Source organism: Glycine max, chromosome 4, assembly GCF_000004515.6.
Source record: "Glycine max cultivar Williams 82 chromosome 4, Glycine_max_v4.0, whole genome shotgun sequence".
Taxonomy (NCBI): Eukaryota; Viridiplantae; Streptophyta; class Magnoliopsida; order Fabales; family Fabaceae; genus Glycine; species Glycine max.
Window position 1 is genome coordinate 1284373 of NC_016091.4, and position 11494 is coordinate 1295866.

General features: G+C 33.6%; 2 pseudogenes across 1 annotated transcript; one reads left to right on the top strand and one right to left on the bottom strand.

Moving 5' to 3' along the window:
• Positions 1-617: 617 nt before the first annotated feature.
• Positions 618-2528, bottom strand: LOC102662378 (glycosyltransferase family 92 protein Os08g0121900-like; annotated as a pseudogene).
• Positions 2529-6995: 4467 nt separating this feature from the next.
• LOC100782249 (probable serine/threonine-protein kinase PBL21) lies at positions 6996-11095 on the top strand (annotated as a pseudogene). Its single transcript, XR_413755.4, has 5 exons — positions 6996-7380; positions 7464-7660; positions 7775-7964; positions 9866-10257; positions 10628-11095. The product of XR_413755.4 is annotated as a probable serine/threonine-protein kinase PBL21 (transcript).
• The last annotated feature ends 399 nt before the right edge of the window (positions 11096-11494 follow it).

Here is an 11494-nt window from a genome sequence, read left to right on the forward strand (position 1 = left end):
AACTTATTTATTTCAATTTATCTTTATCAGCTTTAATTCTAATTGAATTTCAATAATTTTTCAGAAATTAAAAATAATATGGTAGCATAATATTAATTATTTATCTTAAATATATAATATGATTTATATGTTTGAAAGTCTTTATTTATTAAAATTTTAATTATAAAAGTTTAACATTATTAACGAATAACCTCAAATATTAATTAACATATACGGAAAAGTTATCCAGATATAGAAGTAGTCCCATCCCTGGCACAGTAATAATTGGGTAATTATCTTTTGAATGTGACTTGAATACAACATTTAATCTGATCCATTTTTATAGATTCAATGTTTAAAATAATCCAGGAGAGGATGGGAGACACTCGGTGCAAGAGAAGATCCTTTTTCCTCTGTAGAAAACTTTACTTTATTTTTCTACCTCTCTGTCTCTCTCTAACTTTACTTTATTTCTCTACCCTCTTGCTTCATTCCTTCCTTCTCTCCCATCTTTTCTTTTTGTTATTTTTAGCTGCACGAGCACTGTAATTCTGTAAATAGAAGATCTATTTTTATACTTTTCTCCCCCTTTACGTGTTGAATAGTATTTTGTGATATCTTAAAGGAATTTTTCTTCTTAAAATAACTATTTAAGCCCCACCATGCATAAAAAATCCAGCAATATAATCACAAACGGGTAGAAAATAATGATAAACAGCTAGTAGTAAGGAGTATATTTGGAACAAAATTATGGACTCACGTTACAGAAGAGCCAAAGCCCAAAAGTTTCTAGAAATAGTGGTGAATACAAAATCAATTAAGTTTAACTACTATAAATAGTGGAGAATTATAAATTCCCCAATATGCTCCATTTAAGATTGAGTGTATTTAGAGATGGATCTACTTTGAAGCGGTTGGGCGCAGCTACCCCACAAGATTGCCATCACTAAGTTATACTCACCGAGTGTATCATTACTTATTTGTGGGTTCTCTTAAATTCTTTTTTCTCTCATTACAAAATATTATCGAGAGGATTCAAATTCAATTACGAAACAAGTTATACTCATCGTTTGATTTGCGTAAGTCGTACAACAAAAACAAACATAAATTGGATTCTAATTAGATAGTATGTCATAATGACGTTTTGGTTTATATTGCCTGTTTGCGATTCATTTGCTTGATCTGTGTGATAAAAGGACCAGCATTGCTAATTTCCAACGAAGAAAAAGAAAGGAGAAAAAAAAAACAAATTAACCCAAGCACCAATTGAGAGGGAAAGAGAGCATGCCAAAACTGAATGAAAAACATCAAAGGGTGCAATACGGAGACAAATTTAAAGTGCTGCATCGGTCCAAAAAAGAACAATGATGAGACCAATAATTCCTATTCCACGCGTAAAAAAAAAAAAACAGAATGGAATGAAAATGTCATACGAAAAATCCATCCGACCACACTAGTTTCTTTTCCTATGTGAATGTAACGTTTAATTTGCTTAGAAACTGATGGAGGTGGTGACTGAGAAGAATATAATCAATGCAAGTAGAAAGCAAATGTTTGCCAAGCCATTGGGCGTGACGGAGCCGAACCAAGAACGGGTCCAATCCTTGGAACCCCAACCCCGGACTCCTATCCTTAGAATTAGGGTTTCCAATCCACAACATACGCAGACACCCTCCTTCATTCGGAACTCATCCCAAGCCTTGTACTTTTAGTGATTCACCAACCCTTCGACCTCAACCCCTCCCTTTCGTTCACCTGAAAATGATCTATCACGTTTCTCATCGACACTTGCCCCTTCCCTCGCCAACAAGCCTTTTTTAACGAAGGAACACTTTCATGCCCCCATGAAGGAGAAAACACGTACATGATCCAACTGCACAATCCCTTCGATTTCGAGTACACCACACTGTGGGAGAATCCAGCTTCTCGTGTCTTTGGCCAAATCCAAAACAACTTGCTAATTAATGTTGTCACCTTGGGCGCCAAGCTCCTCGATCACACTATACAAATCATCATCACTTGCATTGTCGTACAATACGAAATTCTCCATGCCAACTTTTGCATGGTACATAACCCATTCCCGTAACACTTTTGCCACGTTGTAAACCATCGTGCACGCGCATAAGAAATGTTCGGGCCGGGCTTGTACGGCTAGAGCATTCTTCATGGGCTTGGGCCTGGGAATGTAATACGCTACCGAGGGGGCATTAATAATGTTTTCTGCAACGATCTCAAGGGAGATTCCGATTCTATTGGGTAAGCCATGATGAGAATCCAAATCTAATTCAGATGGATCTGGGTGGGGGCAACGGAACACTTCTTGGACGGAGCTCGTAAAGGCGGAGTTACGGACGCCGTTACCTAGGTCAAACACGGAACGGAGTTCCTTCGGGGAGCGATCGTTTCCGTTGCGGTGGTTGACCCCTTTGGCGAACACGACGACGTCGTTTTTCGTGGAGAAGGACTCGTACACGAGGAAGTTCCACTTCAGGAGCTCGGTCTCCGACGTTGATGTGACGAGCATGGGCTGGGAGAAAATGCGGCGACGGCGAACCGGTTCCGGGAGGTCGCACTGGAAGTTGAAACGGGTGATTATTAATGAAGAATAATAAGAAGGGGGAGGTTTATCATTTTCTTTATTAAGAATCATATCATTATTAAAGGGAAGGTTGTGGAAAATAGAGAGGGCCTTTATATACAGATGCATGTGATGATGATCAATGAGTTGAGAATGTGACAGTGGGTATGAATGAAACTGGTGCATCTCTGGTTGCTGAGCTTTACGTGCTAGCAACATCCCATGATAAGGTAGTAGTAGTAGTAAACTCAAGTTTTTTCTTCACGTCGCGGACTTAGAATAGACATTGACGGTGGTAACACTTGATTAATTTGTTGTTTTTTTAAAAAACTAATTGTTCAGATTATCTCTCTAAAAAATTACTATTCCGTATTTGAGTCCTTGGAGTTCAGTTCTGTTAATCTGCCATTAGTTCTGTTGACGATGCTGAAGGTCTTTTTCTTCTACAAATGGATCATAAAAGTTATGAATTTTATCTACCAATTAATGAATCGATTTTTTTTTCCGCATATGATTGCAAATGTTTGTCTCGGTCAGTTGGGATTTTTTCTGCCATTATGTATTGGCCCTTCCATCGCTTTCTTGTATTCCACTTCTCTTTGTTTTATTTTTATATCTTATAAAAATGTGGATTTTGTCTTTGTTTTATTCCTTAATTTTCAGTTAATTAAATTAAAGGGGTTTTCGAAATCAAATGTGGGCATAGATTAAACAAAGGTGATTAAAATGTTCATTAGATGCAGTAAAAGAATTTGTCATTAAACATACAAGAGTATGATAAAACCAATGTTATTCTAGTCATTGAGTATTTTTCTTGTTCATAACAAGTTTTTTCTATTAACAAAGGTTAATAAATAGATTTTCATTCTTAAGGCAAATCAATCATTTATAACCATTAAAGTATAAATAATGTACTCCTTAATTATAAAAGGAAGATATTTTCAAAAAAAAAAAATTATACTTAAATATTTTGTGTAAAAAGAAAATGCAATTAACTGTGCTTTTTTTTTTTCCTGAATTATCTCTACTTTGAAGACTATAAAAAATATTTATTTAAAAAGAAAGAAAATACGTCCTTATGTTAAAAATACTTAAATACTACTATTATCTACAAAATTATATCTTATCAAATAAAAATATTAAAATATCATCTATTATAAAAATTAATTCCAACCGTGTACCCCTTTCTTCACGTTGACGAGTGCATATTAGTTCCTCTTTTCCAGACATGTAATCTACTTGGGTTCGGATTTGAGAGTTTCTATTCTCACTCCCAGTTTTGATATTTTTTCCTTATTTTTTTCAAATGCATGTTTAAAAGACAATCTTACCCTCCTTTTTCCAACTTTACTGTACCCAACTTTCTCATCTTTTGGCCTCTCATTTTTTAAAAAAAACTTGTAGACTTTACAAAATCTTAATTACGTTGTGTATAAATACACAATAAAATTGTGATTCTATTTTATATATAAATCTAATTATTTAGTTATGATACAAACAAAATTGTGATTATGAGTTTAGATATGAACAAAATTGTAATTTTGTTATATATTTTTTTAATTATGATATAGCTTATCTTTTTAATATGAATTGAATTAATTATGATACAAATTATCATAACGGTGAAGCATGTTATATTTTCTGTTAGTAATAGAATTAATTGTAATATAAATTACTTTTTAATTAATTTTTGAATTAATGATAACATGTTATCCTTTTTAATTACAATAAAAATAAGTATGATAGAAATTAGTATCATAATTATTTTATTATTATTATTAATAAAGTAAATTCACATAATTGTTAATTTGATTATTTATATAAATAGTAATTTCTATATAATTAATTAAATTTTAACTAAAAGCTATAACTTATATGATACTGGTTACTATTAAAAAGATAAATTGTATTTTTATTAATTTAAAAAATGATAATTTATATTACCATTATTCGATTGATTAGAAAAAATAACTAATATCTATTATTAATTATATTTTTTTTAGAAATGGAATAGAATAAAATATATTTCCTTTGTATGAAAATGATGTGAAAAATATACAATTAAAATATTTTTTTTAATAAAATATACACGGAAAACATAGACAATTTGTCTGGCGGAATTAATACACTCTTTTTTTTAGTACAATGGGCTGTGCGGTTTGGGCTAGGGAAAGCAGACGATTTTGTGTCACTTAAAATCGGGCTATTTACACCTTTTATTACTAAATCCTTCCAAACCTAATTCAACCAACTTTTTTATTTTATTTTTTATGAGTGATTCAATCATTCAACCAGTTTATTAAGTTGCAACTTGCAATGCACAAGAATTAAAATACAATTTAAACAAATTCATACAAACAATTTTTCTTCTTCGATGATGTCATCCATTAATATTTTACAAATTATCCAAAGTGTAATACCTCGCTAAGAGCCTATAAGATTATATGACTACCCGTACAAGATACATGAAAGCCATATTCAAAATGCTTTAGTTTGGTTGATGGTTGTGTAGCTAAGGCTAAATGCTTAAAAGATCCACCACATAAACCATCAAGAGCACGAATTTCACATGGTAGAGAGAGTATAAAGCTTGAAGTGGTGTGGCAATATAGACCCTTGTTTCATTCAAAGCTTGTAGATGGAAACGTTTCAAACTATAACTTTGTTAGAATTCATGCAATTCATTATAAAGACACATTAAACATGGAAACTCAACTTAATTAACTACTATGGTATTTCTCCTAAGAGTATATATTCAACTTAATTATTATAAAAACACGTTAACTTAATTTCAAGGATGGAACAACTAAGAAGAAGATTTACCTGAAACTTACTAATGAGACGTAAGTTTACATTCATAAAAATAGTTTATTCCTCCATAAATAATGATGGATAAACGACACTAAATCAAGATATGTGACAGTGGTCAAATTGAATGTGTCTTATGTGATCAGCTAATGCTGCCTTCGAGCTACCTGATTATAAGGCTGAAAAATTGTTAAAAATTACATGCAAAGAACTTATTTCTACACTGAAGGTATTAGAATCCTGATTATTTGATTCTTGAATACTCATGATGTGGTTTCATATATCTTAAAATCATATTTTACTTTTTTTGGTAAAGGATCCACCTACATATGAGTATCCTCTTCTGCTGAAATCACTGATTGGGAGGCAATTGCTATTTGCAGTAGATAGAGGTCCACGATCAAATGTTTTCAATAGTTAAATGTGCTTTACTGTCAGTGAAATATGCCATAAAAAAGAGATTTTGAGGATGTTATTAAATATGTATATATGTGTGTGTGATTAAATGAAATTATTAAAAAAAAAAGACTACACACGTGTTTTTAAATATTATCATAGTTAAATTGTGAAAAGAGAAAGTAATTAGATACTTGGATAATATTGAATTATTCTCTAATTAAACAATCGATTTATTGAGTTGTTTGTTGAATTGGCTAGACTGAGCCATTTTTCACTATATTATTATTTTTTGTCTAAAACTATAAATATCTTTTATGAATAATAATGTTATTTATATTGAAAGTATTTATAATAATATTATCTATTTTTAATAGGAGTAATTTTCTTATACACAATATTTGAAATGTTAAACTTTATTAAAAAAGAAATGATGCAAGTAGTAGCCCAACCACCGAATTCACAACACTGTTTTTTGTTTTCAACATAATACACGTATCTTCTGTGAAGAGAACTCTATTTGAATAAGGAAATTTATTCTTTTGTAGTATTTAACAAAATTACGTACTCATCACTCAATTTCAAATGAATTTTAAGTATAGAAAAAAAAAATTCAAATGAATTTTTTTAGACAACAAAAAAGATCGATCCTGGTGCTGTGCGTTCCGTGATTCATACACTAGTTGCCAACAAATTGTTGTATTCTTTTTATCAAGTAAATATTTTTAAAATCGATGGAAAGTGGAAACGGTGTTTTTAAACTTGTCTTTCATGACTATTAGGGGAAATTTTTTAAATAATAAAAGAATAGAAGTTAAATATAGTTAATAAAAAATGAGATAAAAATTAATAATATGAAAATAGTGAGAAGTTAATGTAAGTTAAAAAAAATAAAATAGTGTAAAAACTATGGATAAAAATACTGATACTTGTTGTGGCGTTATTAATTAAAAGTTAAAAAATAATAACTTTGGGCAACGGTTGGATGGTGATTGCGGAACAGGGAGGGCAGAAAAGTAAAAGCAGAAAGGAGGCGATGATGGCTGGGACCGTAACGTTTATAAATGCGCATTAGACCGATAGAGAAGGATTGAGAGCGACTCGCAGCAATCACGCACAGACATTAATGCAACGAAAGTGGAAATCGAATAATAATTCAAAATAAAAAGAAAGAAAGACAAGTCCAAGAATTGTAAATATATTTTATTTATTTTTATAAAAAAAACACAGTACACAGCTATCTCTACTAATGTGGACACAGTGAGTGACTTCCGCTAAACCAGTGTTTCAGAACTAACAGACAAAACACAACACAAATTCAGATTGTTTCCTACGCGTCTTAAATTTTATCTTCGAGGTTGCATTTGAACTTTGCGCAACCTCATTATTATTAAATTAAATTCATTGATCCCTCGCCTAGAGAGGGGAAATCCAGAAATACTCTGATTGACTTATATACGGATCTTATTTTTTTTTATTATTTAATTTAAACGAAATTTAGTTGTCTGTAGCGCCGATGAGTTGCTTTTCGTGCTTTGTTTCTCGCCGGAAAGATGTGAGAAGGGTTGAAATTGACAATGGCTCTCGATCTGCTACCGCTACTGCTACTTCTTCTTCTGGTTTGTTCCGAGCCTCCCATTTTTTTCTTCTTGTTTTTAATTTTCTGAAACGGCTTCTAACAATGCGTTTTGTTTTATTGCAGAGAGTGAAAGGAAGAGGGAATCCTCAGAGGGGAAGGGGAAGAAGAGTGTGAGTAGTAGCAGTAACAAAGGAAGTACGGCAGCGGCAAGTTTCGGTTTTCGCGAACTGGCAGAGGCAACGAGGGGTTTCAAGGAAGTGAACTTACTCGGGGAAGGTGGTTTTGGAAGGGTTTACAAGGGTCGTCTTGCAACGGGAGAGGTCAATTTCTATTTATTTATTCAGATCGTTCTCTCTCTCTCTCTCTCTCTGTTTTTTAAAAATGTGATTTGGATTTTTCTGATTTGTTGTTGTTGTTGTTGGTGATCATCACAGTATGTTGCCGTGAAACAATTGAGTCATGATGGTCGGCAAGGTTTTCAGGAGTTTGTGACGGAGGTTCTTATGTTGAGCCTGCTGCACAATTCTAATCTTGTCAAGTTAATTGGCTACTGCACTGATGGAGATCAAAGGCTTTTGGTTTATGAGTACATGCCCATGGGTTCACTTGAAGACCATCTATTTGGTAACCTTATCAAACCTTTAGTGTTCTGTAACTGTTCTTTCACCATTTATTAGTTGTTTTCTTGTTTTCATTCTTTCATTTGTATTTAACCTACATTACAACTTTGACCACAAGAAGTAATACAAACTTAACGCGTGTTTTCCATTGACGTACACATGTCCTTCTGCTGCATTACTAAGCTGCTTCACTGCTTTTTAATAATTTGACTCTAAAACGTCAACTTATGTGCGTTCAAAATGGCACACCAAACACACTGTTAAACTTTCTGCATAAGTTCTTCAATTTCTGGATATCCCAGTATTTGTTAATCTCGAGAGTCTATGCAATGCAACAGTGCACATTGCTCATCTTGTACTTACTGCTGATATTTTGTACCTATTAACCTGCGCATATTAAGTGCAGTATATCTATATAGAGTGAATAGCGTTTATACACTTTCTTCTTCAATGAAAGATTCTGTGACTGAATATAAACTGACTGGAGCTGGTTAATGGTTTAACTGTGTAATCAAAGTTGTGCCCATAAACTTAATTCACTACGGAGAGAAACATTTTCATTCCTTGCTTTCTATGTTTTGTCATAGACTACATCAGGACAGTGTCCCCGATTCATTAGTATGCATGCAAATATACGAAGGAGTATAGGCCTTATTATGAAAAAAAGGGTTTTTGCTCCCTCTAAATAAGGGTGAATTTTTGTTAGAAAAGCACATTCCTTGTTATTTGCTTTCTTCTTTTGGGATTTAAATACGTTGGGGCTCTAAGTAGCCTTTGAGTGTTGTTAAATAGCTGCTATAACGCTATTGTATTGCACAATTCCTTGGATCTGCAATTGCAACTCCGTCCACTACTGCAGCTGCTATGGGTGTTGTGGTTGTGGCACGTGTCCTACATTCTCTTGTCATCTTTGGTGAGTCACCAGCCAATTGAACCTATGTTGTCAATTGTGCTGCTATTGCAGCAAATAGGGTAGCAGTTGTGAATTTGGCCCGTTCGATGCAAAAGAGTGTTGCATTGCAGGTTTGGAGAAGCCGGAAAAGCGGTTGTGAATTACCCTCATTTTTTTTCCCATTTCCCCTCCTCTTTTTTTGGGTTTTTAAATTTTTTTGTCTTTCTGGCACCCGTTTTAGTTTAATTAGGTTGACCCTGGGACCTTTCATCTCCCATTTGAATGTGTTCACTCTTCAACAGTTAACAGCTCTTGTCTTCAATTAGAATTAGATTTTAATGTTAGTGACAATGACAATGGATTTTGATTATTAATTATGACTGTCTTTAATTTTGTGTATTTCTCTATTTTTGAGTATTTATGTGTATGATATAAATTATGTATATTGTTTTCTAGACTTCGCAATAGCGGCCATCTCGCTTTTTGCTATCCACTTTAGTGGTTTTGGGGTCCGCTACATGCCACTATTTGGGATTTGACTACTTAGAATTGAACTTCTGTGTTAATGTCAATTTCAATTTTATGCATTTTACTTTTATTAGCACACAGTTTGCCTTTTTTATATGTCAACTGCTATACAACTTCCACTATTTACCTAAGACCTTAGCCGCTATATGATATAGCGGATTATTGGGTTTCTTCCATTGTCTCGATCAGCATACCACATCTGGTTTTTCAGTGGGAGTGGTTTTGTGTGTGGGTTATTCTGTACTTTCCAAAAGAGGTCACAGCTGTTTTTGTGTAGGCCAAGATGTGGTAAATTTATGAAAATAAATATTTTGGCCTAAATGTAAAGTTATGAGAAGAACAATTTAGTTTTGAATAGGTTGCATTATTAGGAATTCCCCTTAAAATATATCCCTAAATTAGTTTCTCCTTTATGTGATTTTTACAGGACCATCTTTTAATGATTAAATATACCAATCATGTTATAACTTTATCTCTCATTTCAGATCCTCACCCAGACAAAGAACCACTAAGTTGGAGTACTCGAATGAAGATTGCTGTTGGAGCTGCTCGTGGCCTTGAATATCTCCATTGTAAAGCAGATCCACCTGTTATCTACAGGGACTTGAAATCTGCAAACATCTTGTTAGATAATGAATTCAACCCAAAACTGTCAGATTTTGGGCTTGCTAAACTTGGACCTGTTGGAGACAATACCCATGTTTCAACCAGAGTGATGGGAACATATGGTTACTGTGCGCCAGAGTATGCCATGAGCGGCAAATTAACTCTTAAATCTGATATATATAGCTTTGGTGTGGTTTTGTTGGAGTTGATCACTGGACGTAGGGCAATAGATACTAATAGAAGACCAGGAGAGCAAAACTTGGTTTCATGGGTAAATATTTAGTTTGTATCGTTTATTTAAAAAGAAATTCCCCTTAAGTTTAGTATGTTTGTCTTAGCTTTGCTTGTAAGTGATTCCTTTTAGTTTTTCATCTTTTCAGTAGCATATTGACATTTCTCATATTAAATTTCATGTTAGAAAGTGTGGAAAAACTAGAATCTAGAGCATGTCTCATCTCATTAATCATTATGAAAACTCTAACGTGTGATAATAAGGTGTTTCCTGCCTTCTTCATAAATTATAATAAATGCTTGGGATTCTTTGAGATGTCACATGTGTCTTAAGCTTTACTGATGACTTTATCTAAATGAATCATCTTCGCATATAAGATTACTTATGCTTAGTTTTTTTTTTTGTCCAGTCTCGTCAATTTTTCAGTGACCGGAAAAAGTTTGTACAAATGGTTGACCCTCTGTTACACGAAAACTTCCCCGTGCGCTGTTTGCATCAGGCAATGGCTATAACTGCTATGTGTATCCAGGAGCAACCGAAATTCCGTCCACTTATTGGTGATATTGTTGTTGCACTGGAATACCTAGCTTCTCATAGTAATCCCTGAAGTCCATAGACATGGTGGGCGCAGCTCACCACAACAGTCACCTTCAGAAATGGACAGGATTTAATATTCAAAGGTATCTGATTCTAGCTTGAGTTCCATTTTGTATGATTTTGGGTGCAGATTTCCTTACCGGTTTGGTCAGTGTAAGCTACCAACTTGGCTATTTAAAGTGTTATGTGTTATTGCTTTAATTAACTTATTGCCACAGCAGTAGTGAAGATAAACTTCTTGATATAGCAGTAGTAAACATGTGAATTGATTTAATTGCAATGGACATGAGTTTATGCTTGTTTAGGCTTTAAACTTCTACGAGGCACCTATAACACGTTTCTTGTGACTTGTTGATTTTGGTGTTTGGTTTTCCCGACATTGATTTTGCAACACCCCAGACTGGAGCTGGAGTGTTATTGAGTGACGGTAGCTCTGATATAAAATGAATGAAAGTTATGTTACATATATATATATATATAGCGGGGATAAATGCTTGAGATTGTGCTTATACGGTACTTTTTTGTTTACGCTCGGGTCTTGTTTTAAGGATAGATTAGTGGCAACATGGGTGTTAGCTTGTACCTATTTTCTGGTGATTCTTTGTTGGGCTTTAGAGCATTTTTGGACTATGATCCTGCATTCAGTGACACGGAACAGCGAGTTTCCTTGTCGTGTGAA